General features: G+C 35.0%; 1 long non-coding RNA gene across 1 annotated transcript; it reads left to right on the top strand.

Moving 5' to 3' along the window:
* The first annotated feature begins 1,898 nt into the window (after positions 1-1,898).
* Positions 1,899-13,017, top strand: LOC129347757 (uncharacterized). The gene is made up of 2 exons (XR_008600010.1): positions 1,899-3,759; positions 10,895-13,017. It is a non-coding gene; the product is annotated as an uncharacterized LOC129347757 (long non-coding RNA).
* Positions 13,018-15,460: the final 2,443 nt, after the last annotated feature.

The following is a 15,460-nucleotide window of genomic DNA, read 5'->3' as shown; positions in this document are numbered from 1 at the left end:
TGAAATAAATAATGTGTTGCTGACAGTGAAATGTAAAAACTGAACAGTCACAAGACAAGTTGTATTATGAAGAGAGGAGCTGAATCTGCAGCATTATTGTTATTACTGGAAGGATGAGGAGGACATCAGTGCTGCTCTTCCTCACAGTGATGAAGGAGAAAAGACTCTTCAGACAACCACAGCTGGATGTTCATGTTCTCTGTAGTTCTCAGTCCATCAGACTAGATGTTCCCAATGATCCAGACCAAGACTGGAAGGAAAAGACACTAACAGTGAGGAAAAGATCCACAAGGTTCTTTCATTCCACCTGCTGGAACATTAAATATCAGAGTGAACACATCAGGATATGAATGGAACACAATAGTGTTGAATTTTGTCCTATTTTTTAATCTTATGGAAATGTTTGTCCTGGTTGAGGCTAAAGACCACTTTACTGCCTTAGATGGACAATAAGGTTTATTCTATTTTATTCTAATGTATCATTAGCATTAGCATGAGCTCCACAGTTATCTCACCATACACTGTTGTAGAGAAAAAAAACTGAAGCAAAGAACAGAGATATTAACTCAGAACTGAACTGAGAGATTAACATTCATCAGTAACAGTTCTGTGGAGGAACATTAACATAGATTTATTTATATCTGCTTATAATTAAAACAGCAGTTATCGATCCGTTATGATCGATCAGCTGTGATCTACAGGAAACTTAGCTACAGCTAACAGTTTATGACACTGACTAACCTGATGTAGCATCAGCGTTAGCACTAAATGAGGAAACCTGATTTACAGAACAATTTTAAAACATGACGTTAGAACATGTTTATATCAGAGGTTATAGTCTGATGTTAACTTACAGTAACTTCACTGCTTTATATGTGATGTTGTCCAGATGTGGAGAAGAGAACAACTAGTTACAAAAATGACTTACCTGTAGAGTTTATCTTCACTTTTGGATGCTAACGTTGTTAGCAGCAGCAGGTAAACAGCAGAAGCCGTAAATGTGGGCGGGACAGAGAGTCCCGCCCACATTTCTCAGTCTCAGTCTGACCAATCGCTGCTCTCCGGCTCTCAGTCTGACCAATCACTGCTCTCCGGCTCCCAGTCAGTCTCACCCATACACAGATATTCATATCTCTGGTAGCTGCAGCTCCCAGTGAACAGGAGGATTTTATTAGAGGAAGTCAGACACAGAGAAACATTACAGCTCACACTGAAACGGAACTACAGCTCTGTGTCTTGTAGAAGATTTATTTTCAAAGCTACATGTGTGACGGTAATAATCCGTGCCAGAGCAGACCTCATTAGCACTTCCGCTAGCTCGGCTAACCTTTCCGGTCACTCCAGGGATGCTGCTGTCGGTAATGTACCCAGAATATGGATTCATTTTTCCTTTGGGCTTGACAAAGACGAGAACAAAAATATTCAGAGCAAGTGGAGCAGCTAGCTAACGCTTATTACAGTTTCATTTACATTTTCAAAATCACATTTTTGAAATCACGTAATTTTTCCGTAAAACAAACTTTATTTTGAAAGAGATACTGGAAACGTTGTTTATCTGTAATTCCGCTAACTTGACTGAACGTGGGCTGCAGTTCCCGTTATTTAAACATCAATATGATGTATAAATGCAGATGGACTTCATATATTTCACTATGCAGACATTTTTATTGATGTCCAGTACATTTTATAGACATAAACATATTTGATAGAAATATTAGAAATGGATTTCTGTTTCCTCATAATAATTTAGTTAATGCAATTAAATGTTCATCAGTGATTCATCTTTAGTGTGAAACTTTTACTTTGCACCTATATTTTTTAAAAATGTAGGTCATTTTAAGGTAAGACATCAAGGGATGGTTTTCTTAGATGAATTTAAGGTTTAATTGACTGAAATCTTTCAGTCAATGTTGTGTTTCTTTCAATTTGAAATATCTGGATTTAATTAATACAGCTCAGTCAGTTCCATTTAATATTATTAAGAATTCTTATTCAGTTTAACACTAGATGACGTATCAGTTCATGGAGTTTTTCAGAGCCAGTTTTTTCTTTTCAATTATCTGAATTTGAAGTGAGATTATTAAAATATAATTGCAATGAATCAGCAGCAACATAAGAAACGACCAAATATACAAAGGAAGTGCAGCTATTTAAATATAAAAAATGATCTATCAGTCAGAACATGGTGAAAGTGCAGCTGAAGTTAAGTTAGTGAAGCTACGGATAAGCAACGTTTCCTTTCACTTTCAGAAAAATAAAAACCTCATATTTGCGATTTATTAAAAAATCACTAAAAGCAACACTTCCACCAAGTTTGTTTTAGTTTGTTGGTATTTATCGGTGGAGCAGCAGCACATTTTCCACAGACAGTTTTACTGTCCGTTGTCTTGTTTTAATCAGTTTTCAGTTCAGTAATTCAGTCCTTCGGCTGATTGGACCAACAGACACTGAAGGACTCCGACAGCTGGTCGGTAATAAATGATAATTTACTGATCGGTGCCGGTTTTAATGAACTTTATGTTCAACTTCAGAGTCGGATATAATGTGAGCAGTGAATCCCAGGAGTTGGTGGAGTTTATTTGTGTGTGTTGACCAGAGAAGAGAGTTAGCATCCAGTGAATATTAGCTTTAATGTGAATTAGCGATGCTAACCGAGCTAGCTGAGCAGTCCTGATTAGCAGCTAAATGTAGCATCAAGCTAACGATGTTTGTGTTGTTTCCTGTCAGCAGCTGAAGTGTGTTGTGTTCCTGTAATGTGGTTCATTAAGTTCATAAAACTGTGGCTGGTTGACGTTAATTCAACGTTCAGGAAACTTAAATGTGATTAAAACAGTAACGTTAATGTTCTAGTTGTCAGTAATCAGCTTTAATTTGACACTAAAACAGACTGATAGTTTTAAATGAAATCAGTTTCATGAATTTGTTGACAATTGTCTCATTTGTTGTTTTGATGTTGCTGCTGATTCATTAAAACCAGATGATCCATGTTGAAGATACGTTTAGTTCTAGTATCAGAAGCACAAGAAGGAAAATGGAAGTTTAGTTCTGCTACATCAAAAAATTCAGGAATAAAATAACTAAATGAGTCTTTATGCCTCAAACTTTATTTTATAATAATGAAATAATGAAATAATCACAGATAATAAAAATATAAATAGCAGAGAAAACCTGAGAGAATAATTTCCTGAAAAGTCTGTGAAGGAAAAGCAGCTTTTTATCCTGAAAGATCAGAATCAGCTCCAACATCTGCATCTGACAGCATCAAGTCAACCAGAAAGAAAAGAAAAAAGAAAATGACTTCTTTCTGATCACACCTGTTCCGCTGCTCACAGGCTGCTGCTGCTCACATTCTTCACATTTATAGTCCACTTTTAAAAGTTCAGCAGACAGGTGCTCTGCTTTGGAGTGTGACGATGTCGTCGGTGATGTGGAGAGTTAAGTTTTCGTTTCACCCACAGCATGCTTTAGGGCAGCCGGGTCAGACTTGATGTTTGAAATACTGACCGACAGCTCAGATTTAACTGTCTGTAGTTCCGTTTTGATGGATGTTAAACTTTCATTCAAAGCCGCCAAGAGCTGGGTCTTTAAAATAACTGCCGTCTCGTTACAGAGTGAAAGTAGCAGTTCCTCCTTAAAGTCAGAGATTGCAGCATCTGAGGGCCTCTTCAAAAGAAGATGTAGTTGATGAAGGCGTTCTGGAGCAGGACCAGAAAGACCACGACCAAGCAGCCTTGAGATCTTAGGCAGCGTCTCCCTCAGGTGGGTGTTAACGGTGTTCACGGTCAGGTCTGTGGTAATCCTGTCAAAAAACAAAACAGAGAAAAATCTAGATTATAAATCAACATGTAACCAAAGCACTCTGTGTATAATGCCATAGTATAGGATGTAGTTCAGAAAATGTCAAAGTATAGTATACTTTTCAAGAATAACATAGTATGGCCTGTAGTTCATAGTATAGCATGTCGGCAAAAAACCCCCATAGATTATGTGGTTCAAAAAGTGCAAAATGATAGGATGTTGCCTAAAATTGTCATGTATGATATGTGGTTCAAAAAATTTCTTAATGCAGTATATTGTCAAAATAGTATGTTATTCAAGAAAACATCAGAGTGTAATATTTCGTCTAAAAAATGACATAGAATGATATTTCATTGCACAAGTAAAAGTATAGGAATTTTTAAAACTGTTCAAATTCTAATGATATGTTGCTAAAAAAAAAACAAAAAACCTAAACAAAAAGCGTCATAGTAATATGTTAATTAAAAAAGCCTATAGTATAGCATGTAACTCTAAAAACATCATTTAGCATGTCACCTTAAAAACATAGTATAGCATGTCGCTCTAAAAACATCGTATAGCATGTCGCTCTAAAAACGTCATAGTATAGCATGTCGCTCTAAAAACGTCATAGTATAGCATGTCGCTCTAAAAACGTCATACTATAGCATGTCGCTCTAAAAACGTCATACTATAGCATGTCGCTCTAAAAACGTCATAGTATAGCATGTCGCTGTAAAAACGTCATAGTATAGCATGTCGCTCTAAAAAAATCAGTTTAGCATGTCGCTCTAAGAACATCATAGCTTAGCATGTCGTTCTAAAAACGTCATAGCATAGCATGTCGCTCTAAAAGTCATAATATAGCATGTCGCTCTAAAAACATAGTTTAGCATGTCGCTCTAAAAACGTCATAGTATAGCATGTTGCTCTAAAAACGTCATAGTATAGCATGTAGCTCTAAAAACGTCTTACTATAACATGTCCCTCTAAAAACATCATAGCATAGCATGTCGCTCTAAAAACATCATAGTATAACATGTCGCTCTAAAAACATAGTTTAGCATGTCGCTCTTAAAACGTCATAGTATAGCATGTCACTCTTAAAACATAGTTTAGCATGTCGCTCTTAAAACGTCATAGTATAGCATGTCACTCTTAAAACATAGTTTAGCATGTCGCTCTTAAAAAGTCATAGTATAGCATGTCACTCTTAAAACGTCATAGTATAGCATGTCGCTGTAAAAACGTCATAGTTTAGCATGTCGCTTTAAAAACGTCATAGTATAGCATGTCGCTTTAAAAACGTCATACTATAACGTCGCTCTAAAAACATCATAGTTTAGCATGTCACTTTAAAAACGTCATAGTATAGCATGTCGCTCTTAAAACGTCATAGTATAGCATGTCGCTCTAAAAATGTCATAGTATAGCATGTCGCTCTAAAAATGTCATAGTATAGCATGTCGCTCTAAAAACATCATTTAGCATGTCACTCTAAAAACATAGTATAGCATGTCGCTCTAAAAACATCGTATAGCATGTCGCTCTAAAAACGTCATAGTATAGCATGTCGCTCTAAAAACGTCATAGTATAGCATGTCGCTCTAAAAACGTCATACTATAGCATGTCGCTCTAAAAACATCATAGTTTGGCATGTCGCTTTAAAAACGTCATAGTATAGCATGTCGCTCTAAAAATGTCATAGTATAGCATGTCGCTCTAAAAACATCATTTAGCATGTCACTCTAAAAACATAGTATAGCATGTCGCTCTAAAAACATCGTATAGCATGTCGCTCTAAAAACGTCATAGTATAGCATGTCGCTCTAAAAACGTCATAGTATAGCATGTCGCTCTAAAAACGTCATACTATAGCATGTCGCTCTAAAAACGTCATAGTATAGCATGTCGCTGTAAAAACGTCATAGTTTAGCATGTCGCTTTAAAAACGTCATAGTATAGCATGTCGCTTTAAAAACGTCATACTATAACATGTCGCTCTAAAAACATCATAGTTTGGCATGTCGCTTTAAAAACGTCATAGTATAGCATGTCGCTCTAAAAACGTCATAGTATAGCATGTCACTGTTAAAACGTCATAGTATAGCATGTCGCTGTTAAAACGTAATAGTATAGCATGTCACTCTTAAAACGTCATAGTATAGCATGTCACTGTTAAAACGTCATAGTATAGCATGTCGCTCTAAAAACATCATAGTATAGCATGTCACTCTAAAAACATAGTTTAGCATGTCATTCTTAAAACGTCATAGTATAGCATGTCACTAAAAAAATCAGTTCAGCATGTCGCTCTAAGAACATCATAGCTTAGCATGTCGTTCTAAAAACATCATACTATAGCATGTCGCTCTAAAAACATCATAGTATAGCATGTCGCTCTAAAAATGTCATAGTATAGCATGTCGCCCTAAAAACGTCATAGTATAGCATGTCGCTCTAAAAACGTCATAGTATAGCATGTCGCTCTAAAAACGTCATAGTATAACATGTCACTCTAAAAACATAGTATAGCATGTCGCTCTACAAACGTCATCGTATAGCATGTCGCTCTAAAAACGTCATACTATAACATGTCGCTCTAAAAACGTCATACTATATCATGTCGCTCTAAAAACGTCATAGGATAGCATGTCGCTCTAAAAACGTCATAGGATAGCATGTCGCTCTAAAAACATCATAGTATAGCATGTCGCTCTAAAAACGTCATAGTATAGCATGTCGCTCTAAAAAGTCATACTATAGCATGTCGCTGTAAAAACGTCATAGTTTAGCATGTCGCTCTAAAAACATCATAGTTTAGCATGTCGCTCTAAAAACGTCATAGTATGAAAAAACACCATCACATACATCGTAGATTGTACAAATAAGTCAAAGGAAAGAGACATACATTGTAGAATTGTAGTAATTGTGGGCTGACTGATTTACTGATGATCAGTATTTTATTTTTTACTGATTTACAGTAATAAGTACATTTAAAAATGGCACTACTTTGGCTCTGAACCTTTATCTACCTGTGGTCGCTCTGTCTTCTGGAGTGATTTGATTGGTTATACGTCACGAATAAAACTCCTTTAACTTAACATCTGTAAACAAAATAAAAACGTATCAACAAAGTTTTCTGTTAGAGTTTGTGTTCTTCTAAGTTTAACTCCAAGATTTTAAATACTTTCATTTACTGCAAATGAATATATACTCCAAATGTCTCACTAATAATCATTATCAGCCTTAAAAAACCCACAAAACACCCCTCTATACTCCACCACATTTAGTACAGTCCGGTTCCCCCTTCTATAAATCTGCTTGGAATCGTCCACTTCCTGTTTGTCAAAGTGGCCTTCTACCTGGACAGGTTTTGTTGGAGCTCATGCAACAAACATTTTGGGTAAGTGCACTTTAATATGGATGGATGACACTGAATTAGAGTCTGTTTTAATGAGACTGAGTTAAGATGTGTAGCTCTGTCATTAAATAGGAAATTATTTCTCAGAATTCACAGAGAAAAGTCTGAAATGTTTGCTAGGTTAGTGTCCCACATGTTCTTTGGCTCAGCTAAAGCTAACCCTCTCCAACTTCTGGATCTCTTGAGTTGCTTGTTGTTAAAATATCTTGCTAGAGGTGCTGAAGCTCAGAAAGTCTGAGATGTTTGTTCAGAATAAGCTCATTCTCAAGTCTGATCTGAACTGTCCTCTTTTGTTTGAACTTTCCCTAAACTTAGGAGTTAATGACAGAGCAGCACATCCAGACTCAGTCTCATTTATGTAGAGATTAAACTTCAGTGTCATTCATTGATGTTAAAGTGCAGTTTTTCAAATGTTTCTTGCACATGCTCCCGACCAAACCAGTCCAGGTGGAAGACGATGTGAAGAGAAAGCTCCAGAGGATGAATATCACACTTTTATGTTGGAAATAAATGTCCTTTAATTAGACATTGTCATGCAAAAGTTGGATTTCCCTTTAATGATGTTCAAATCTTTGTTGAGTGTTTTGTTGATGTTGGTTTCTAAATGTTTTCTGACACTCGGCCCCAAAGATTAAAACCTTTTACGGCTCACAAGCTGCAACAATTCACACATTATCAACTATCTTTCTGACTAAACTAAGATAAAAAGTGAAAAACTGCCTGATTTCTGCATCACGAATGTAAATCTTTTTGGTTTTTATGAAAGTAAACTGAATATATTTGGGTTTGACATTTTATAAACCAAAACAAGAAATGAATTAGTGGAGAAAACAATCAACAGATTAATGGTCAAAGAAAATGTGTTTTCCAACATATATGGCTGAATTACTCCAATATTACAAGATACATACAATTTTAATTCAATTTTATTTATATAACACCAGTTACAGGTGAAATTGTCTCAAGATGCTTTATTTTTATATTTTTTTTGTCATATTTAAAGTATGATAAAGTAAGAAATTTAAACCTCTTGACTAATCCAATTTATTATTTGGTTTTTAAGAGACTAATTGACAATTAAAATAAGTTTCTCCAATAAAACTAATAAACATGAGGTCAAATAGAAGGAACAGTTTTAAACACTGCAGTCCCACGACAAGAAAAAAGTTTGTCAACAAAAAGTAAATCTGCTGGTGGATTCCATTAAAGTCCTAATAAATGATAATAAAGTGTGATACTAAAGGTTTGTGGTGCTAAAAATGTCAAAGTAAAGATATGAAGTTGAACATCTGGATGGAGGTTGATAAAAGTTGACCTTCTTTCATTTCTCTGGAGCGACTCCATGGATTTTATGGATGGTGGTTAAAGACCTGCTCTTCTAGTGGTCTTCCTTCTAGTCGCTGTAAAAAGTCAGTCCATCCTGGCCGACTTCAACACCTCTTCATGACAACTTGTCCTGCCTCGGACCTGGTGGAAACTCCAGAAACTGGGGACAACCCGTTGAGACTCGAAGAACTCGTGGAGACTCGAAGAACTCGTCGGGCGGGGGAAGGTGTGGAGGGTGGTGGTGGGGAGGTGGGGGAGTAGCGGGGGGAGGCCGCCACCCACCTCCCCGCCTACTCTCCGCCCTGACTCCACCCAGACTCCGCCTTGACTCCGCCCATGTGGTGACTTCAGGAACTACGATGTCAAAGGGACGACGAATTTATTTCTTTTCATCTGATCTGTAGCTCAGTGAGTTAAGGATTTGCCTGTGGAGCTGCAGGTCGCTGGTTCAAGACCAGACCCTTCTTAAGTTTTATCAAAATCCTGACAAAGACAAAGAAAGAAAACTGCCAGTGGCGGGTCTTGAACCTATGACCTTCCAGTTGGTAGTCCTCTTCTTATCCCCCTGAGCTACTCGCTCAGATACTAATTCTTCTTTTTTTTGCGCATTTATCATTTATTTTTTGTCATTTTCGAGTTTTTTTTTTTAACTCGGGTCTTCACTCGACCGTTTTTCTCAGGAGGTTGGACTTCAGCCTTTGTGCTGGAGGGTGGAACCCTCAGTTCCAAGACTTTCCAAAGCCTCCACACCTCCCAAGTCCTCAGGACCTGAGCTTTCACACAGTCTGAGGGCTGAAATTTTCTAAGTCCCACAGTAGTTCTCTGTTAGAAGATATCAGTCCTTGGACTGTCTGGAAGTTAAATCTAAGTTCCTGAGTAGTTCTCTGTTAGTTTGAACCTTCAGACAGTCTGACGGCTGAAGTTTTAAAAGTTTCTCAGTACTTCTCTGTTAGTTTGAACTTTCTGGTTAACAGAAGCCTTAAAACTTGTGACCATGAGTCTTGATTTCACATTTAGATGATCCATCTGAGTTCTTCTCAGACCTTCACCTGTGGGTTTTTTAGAAATCCTCAACAAACTTTGATTCTCTTCACTGAACAGTAAAGTTTGTGGAGATCAGAAGGTAACATTAGTTTGATAAATGCCTTCACCTACGAGTAGACTTTATCTGGAAAGCAGTTTTCTGAAATGAGTTCTTAGTAAATCTGTCCACAATCAAACCAAGAACATAGAAAGAGGAAATGTTTGAAGAAACAACTTGATGTTTTCATTTCAGACTAGAAAACGCTTTAAGACCTTGATCTGTTTTTGCTCTTTTTGATTGTTTTATTGTCTCTTCTGTTTAATTTGATCTTCTAAAGTCTAACTGGTGTCTTTTCAAATGTTTTGTCTTTAGTTTGATTCTTCTTAAATGTTTACTTTTGCTCTTTTCTCACCTTTTATTCTTTTCTAATGTCTGATTTGATTTCCAAATGTTTTGTCTTTTTAATGTTTAATTGTTGTTTTTTTAAATGTTTTACCACCTTTTAATGTTTAATTTTCTTTTTAAATGCTTCATTGTATTTTCTGTTTAATTCCTATTTAAAGTTTTATTGTCTTTAAGATTTAATTTTCTAATCACATTTAATTTTTTAATGAAATGTTTTGTCTTTTTAAAGTTTAATATTCTAATTAATGATTTGTATTTTTTAAATGTTTAATATTCTTCATGTTTAATTGTAATTTTTAAATGTTTAATTATCTAGAATGTTTCATCTTTAATGTTTAATATTTTTATTTAAAAATGTTGTTTAATTTCTTAATTACATGTTTTGTCATTATCTAATTAAATATTTTGTCTGTTTAATATAATTTAATGGTTAATTTTCTTCTGAAAATTTTATTGTATTAAATGTTTTTTTCCTTTGATTTAATTGCTTTTTTTAAAAATGTAGTTTATTTCTTTAATCTTTTTTTCTGTCAAGATTTTAACCCCAACCTTAAAAATGAAATAAACCCTTAAATCACAATGAAAATACTTATGTTGTCACAATCATGAGTTAGTCAATTATTCAGTTTATCAATTCAGCTTTATTTGTTTAGGACCTTTTACACAGATGAAAAAACTAAACAAGCAAAGAGAAAAAACTATGATTAAAACTGTGACTAAAACTCAAAAATATGTTTTAACAAAAGATTTAACATAGTAATAAAATATGTTGTGTCCAGGGGATGGAGGGAGTTTATTGAAGTCTTCTTGGGCTCACATGGTAAATCATTTAAAATATAAACTTGATATTCAGTCTAAGGAAACTGGAAACCGACAGAAGAACCAACAATATCTCCTGTTTTCTCCTTTAATGAGTCGACTCTTCTTGTGCTTTCAGACCAAAGAACTACAGACTCTTCACAACCTGCTCAAACTCTTGGTACAGGACCTCACCACACGGGTCAAGAAGGTTTCCTTCTCCTCATTTCTACTCTGAAGATCACCTTCTCCTGCTCAAACTGCTGACAAATGTTTCTGCTGCTCTAAAGTCTGGTCTCCAGAACTTCCTAAAAACTCTCAAAGTCTCTTCTGCTGCAGGTTGCTATGTAGAACTGTTCCAGAAAACCTCACTAAACCACATGGAGGGGCCTCAAGATAGTCGTCCAAATGAAACCATACAAAAACCAAACCAGCACAACCCAAACGCTAAAGTCTCCTGCAGCCTACCAGAGAACCTCTGAGAACAGAGAATCAGGACAGGAACTCTTACCTTCTGGACAACCAACGTTGGTTTATAAACAAGAATACAGAATGTGTCTGACCAAAAACCTCTAAAGACTCACTACAGCCAAGATAAAGACACAACTCAGCTGCACCAAATCCACTAATCACTGCACACATTAGCACCATGTGCCAACTGTGGCTAAAGAACCACATTTACCAAGACAACTATCCAGTACAAAGCCCTAAAACACACCAAGAAACACATTAAAGACGATTTTACTGCTGGAAGCTGCAAGCCAATGCCTAAAGAACAAACTAAAGCAATGGAGCCAAACCCGGTTAGTGGTGAAGAGAAACAGAGGAAATGATTGTCTGCAGCTAAATAAAGCAGGAAGACACCGAGCTGCTCAGGTGTTCCTGATAACACCAAGCAGCCACCTGGACAGCCAATAGGAACACAGCTTCTTGGAAGTCCAGAGGGCTGGGCTAGTGAAGGAAATTTAGTTGAAGCAGAAAGTAAACAAAGTTGAAAACCACCTTCTGATCCCTGAAATCTCTGACACTCCAGAAAGGTTTTCTTTGAAAAAAAAAATTATCATGAATTTTGGCGCAAAAAAACGCCTTACTATACGATGTCGAAAAAAAAATGCCATTTTTCAAACATGTTGCAAAAACGTGCCATATGATGAAATAATGTAAAGGAGGCCGTGAAGAACACTCCAGAAAAGTTTTCTTTGGAAAAAAAAAAATCATGAATTTTGGAACCAAAAAACACCTTACTATACTATGTCGAAAGAAAATGCGATTTTTCAAACATGTTGTAAAAACGTGCCATATGATGAAATAATGTAAAGGAGGCCATGAAAAACACTCCAGAAAGGTTTTCTTTGAAAAAAAAAAATCATCATGAATTTTGGTGCAAAAAAAAGCCTTACTATACTATGTCGAAAAAAAAATGCCATTTTTCAAACATGTTGTAAAAACGTGCCATATGATGAAATAATGTAAAGGAGGCCGTGAAAAACACTCCAGAAAGGTTTTCTTTGAAAAAAAAAATCATCATGAATTTTGGTGCAAAAAAAACACCTTACTATACTATGTCGAAAAAAAATGCCATTTTTCAAACATGTTGTAAAAACGTGCCATATGATGAAATAATGTAAAGGAGGCCGTGAAAAACACTCCAGAAAGGTTTTCTTTTAAAAAAAAATCAGCATGAATTTTGGCACGAAAAAATGCCTTACTATACTATGTCGAAAAAAAATGCCATTTTTCAAACATGTTGTAAAAACGTGCCATATGATGAAATAATGTAAAGCAGGGCGTGAAAAACACTCCAGAAAGGTTTTCTTTGAAAAAAAAAATCATGAATTTTGGCGCAAAAAAAAACGCCTTACTATACTATGTCGAAAAAAAATGCCATTTTTCAAACATGTTGTAAAAACGTGCCATATGATGAAATAATGTAAAGGAGGCCGTGAAAAACACTCAAGAAAGGTTTTCTTTGAAAAAAAAATCATCATGAATTTTGGCGCAAAAAAAAAACGCCTTACTATACTATGTCGAAAAAAAATGCCATTTTTCAAACATGTTGTAAAAACGTGCCATATGATGAAATAATGTAAAGGAGGCCGTGAAAAACACTCCAGAAAGGTTTTCTTTGAAAAAAGAATCAACATGAATTTTGGCGCAAAAAAAACGCCTTACTATACTATGTCGAAAAAAAATGCCATTTTTCAAACATGTTGTAAAAACGTGCCATATGATGAAATAATGTAAAGCAGGGCGTGAAAAACACTCCAGAAAGGTTTTCTTTGAAAAAAAAATCATGAATTTTGGTGCAAAAAAAAACGCCTTACTATACTATGTCGAAAAAAAATGCCATTTTTCAAACATGTTGTAAAAACGTGCCATATGATGAAATAATGTAAAGGAGGCTGTGAAGAACACTCCAGAAAAGTTTTCTTTGGAAAAAAAAACATCATGAATTTTGGCGCAAAAAAAAAAACACCTTACTATACTATGTCGAAAAAAAATGCCATTTTTCAAAGATGTTGCAAAAACGTGCCATATGATGAAATAATGTAAAGGAGGCCGTGAAGAACACTCCAGAAAAGTTTTCTTTGGAAAAAAAGAATCATGAATTTTGGCACCAAAAAAACACCTTACTATGCTATGTCGAAAAAAATGCAATTTTTCAAACATGTTGTAAAAATGTGCCATATGATGAAATAATGTAAAGGAGGCGGTGAAAAACACTCCAGAAAGGTTTTCTTTGAAAAAAAAAAAATCATCATGAATGTTGGTGCAAAAAAAACACCTTACTATACTACGTCGAAAAAAATGCAATTTTTCAAACATGTTGTAAAAACGTGCCATATGATGAAATAATGTAAAGGAGGCCATGAAAAACAGTCCAGAAAGGTTTTCTTTGAAAAAAAAATCATCATGAATTTTGGCGCAAAAAAAAACGCCTTACTATACTATGCCGAAAGAAAATGCGATTTTTCAAACATGTTGTAAAAATGTGCCATATGATGAAATAATGTAAAAGAGGCGGTGAAAAACACTCCAGAAAGGTTTTCTTTGAAAAAAAAAAATCATCATGAATGTTGGTGCAAAAAAAACACCTTACTATACTATGTCGAAAGAAAATGCGATTTTTCAAACATGTTGTAAAAATGTGCCATATGATGAAATAATGTAAAAGAGGCGGTGAAAAACACTCCAGAAAGGTTTTCTTTGAAAAAAAAATCATCATGATTTTTGGCGCAAAAAAACGCCTTACTATACTATGTCGAGAAAAAAAAGCCATTTTTTAAACATGTTGTAAAAACGTGCCATATGATGAAATAATGTAAAGGAGGCCGTGAAAAACACTCCAGAAAGGTTTTCTTTGAAAAAAATAAATCATCATGAATTTTGGTGCAAAAAAACGCCTTACTATACTACGTCGAAAAAAAATGCAATTTTTCAAACATGTTGTAAAAACGTGCCATATGATGAAATAATGTAAAGGAGGGCGTAAAAAGCACTCCAGAAAGGTTTTCTTTGAAAAAAAAATCATGAATTCTGGCACCAAAAAACACCTTACTATACTATGTCGAAAGAAAATGCGATTTTTCAAACATGTTGTAAAAATGTGCCATATGATGAAATAATGTAAAGGAGGCGGTGAAAAACACTCCAGAAAGGTTTTCTTTGAAAAAAAAATCATCATGAATTTTGGCGCAAAAAAAACGCCTTACTATACTATGTCGAAAAAAAATGCAATTTTTCAAACATGTTGTAAAAACGTGCCATATGATGAAATCATGTAAAGGAGGCCGTGAAGAACACTCCAGAAAAGTTTTCCTTGGAAAAAATAAATCATCATGAATTTTGGCGCAAAAAAACGCCTTACTATACTACGTCGAAAAAAAATGCAATTTTTCAAACATGTTGTAAAAACGTGCCATATGATGAAATAATGTAAAAGAGGCGGTGAAAAACACTCCAGAAAGGTTTTCTTTGAAAAAAAAATCATCATGAATTTTGGCGCAAAAAAACGCCTTACTATACTATGTCGAGAAAAAAAAGCCATTTTTTAAACATGTTGTAAAAACGTGCCATATGATGAAATAATGTAAAGGAGGCCGTGAAAAACACTCCAGAAAAGTTTTCTTTGGAAAAAATAAATCATCATGAATTTTCGTGCAAAAAAACGCCTTATTATACTATGTCGAGAAAAAAAAATGCCATTTTTCAAACATGTTGTAAAAACGTGCCATATGATGAAATAATGTAAAGGAGGCCGTGAAAAACACTCCAGAAAAGTTTTCTTTGAAAAAATAAATCATCATGAATTTTGGCGCAAAAAAACGCCTTACTATACTACGTCGAAAAAAAATGCAATTTTTCAAACATGTTGTAAAAACGTGCCATATGATGAAATAATGTAAAAGAGGCGGTGAAAAACACTCCAGAAAGGTTTTCTTTGAAAAAAAAATCATCATGAATTTTGGCGCAAAACAAATGCCTTACTATACTATGTCGAAAAAAAATGCCATTTTTCAAACATGTTGTAAAAACGTGCCATATGATGAAATAATGTAAAAGAGGCGGTGAAAAACACTCCAGAAAGGTTTTCTTTGAAAAAAAAATCATCATGAATTTTGGCGCAAAAAAAACGCCTTACTATACTATGTCGAAAAAAAATGCAATTTTTCAAACATGTTGTAAAAACGTGCCATATGATGAA

Source organism: Amphiprion ocellaris, chromosome 20, assembly GCF_022539595.1.
Source record: "Amphiprion ocellaris isolate individual 3 ecotype Okinawa chromosome 20, ASM2253959v1, whole genome shotgun sequence".
In the NCBI taxonomy this organism is placed as follows: Eukaryota; Metazoa; Chordata; class Actinopteri; family Pomacentridae; genus Amphiprion; species Amphiprion ocellaris.
This window is presented reverse-complemented; position numbering and strand designations above follow the sequence as displayed.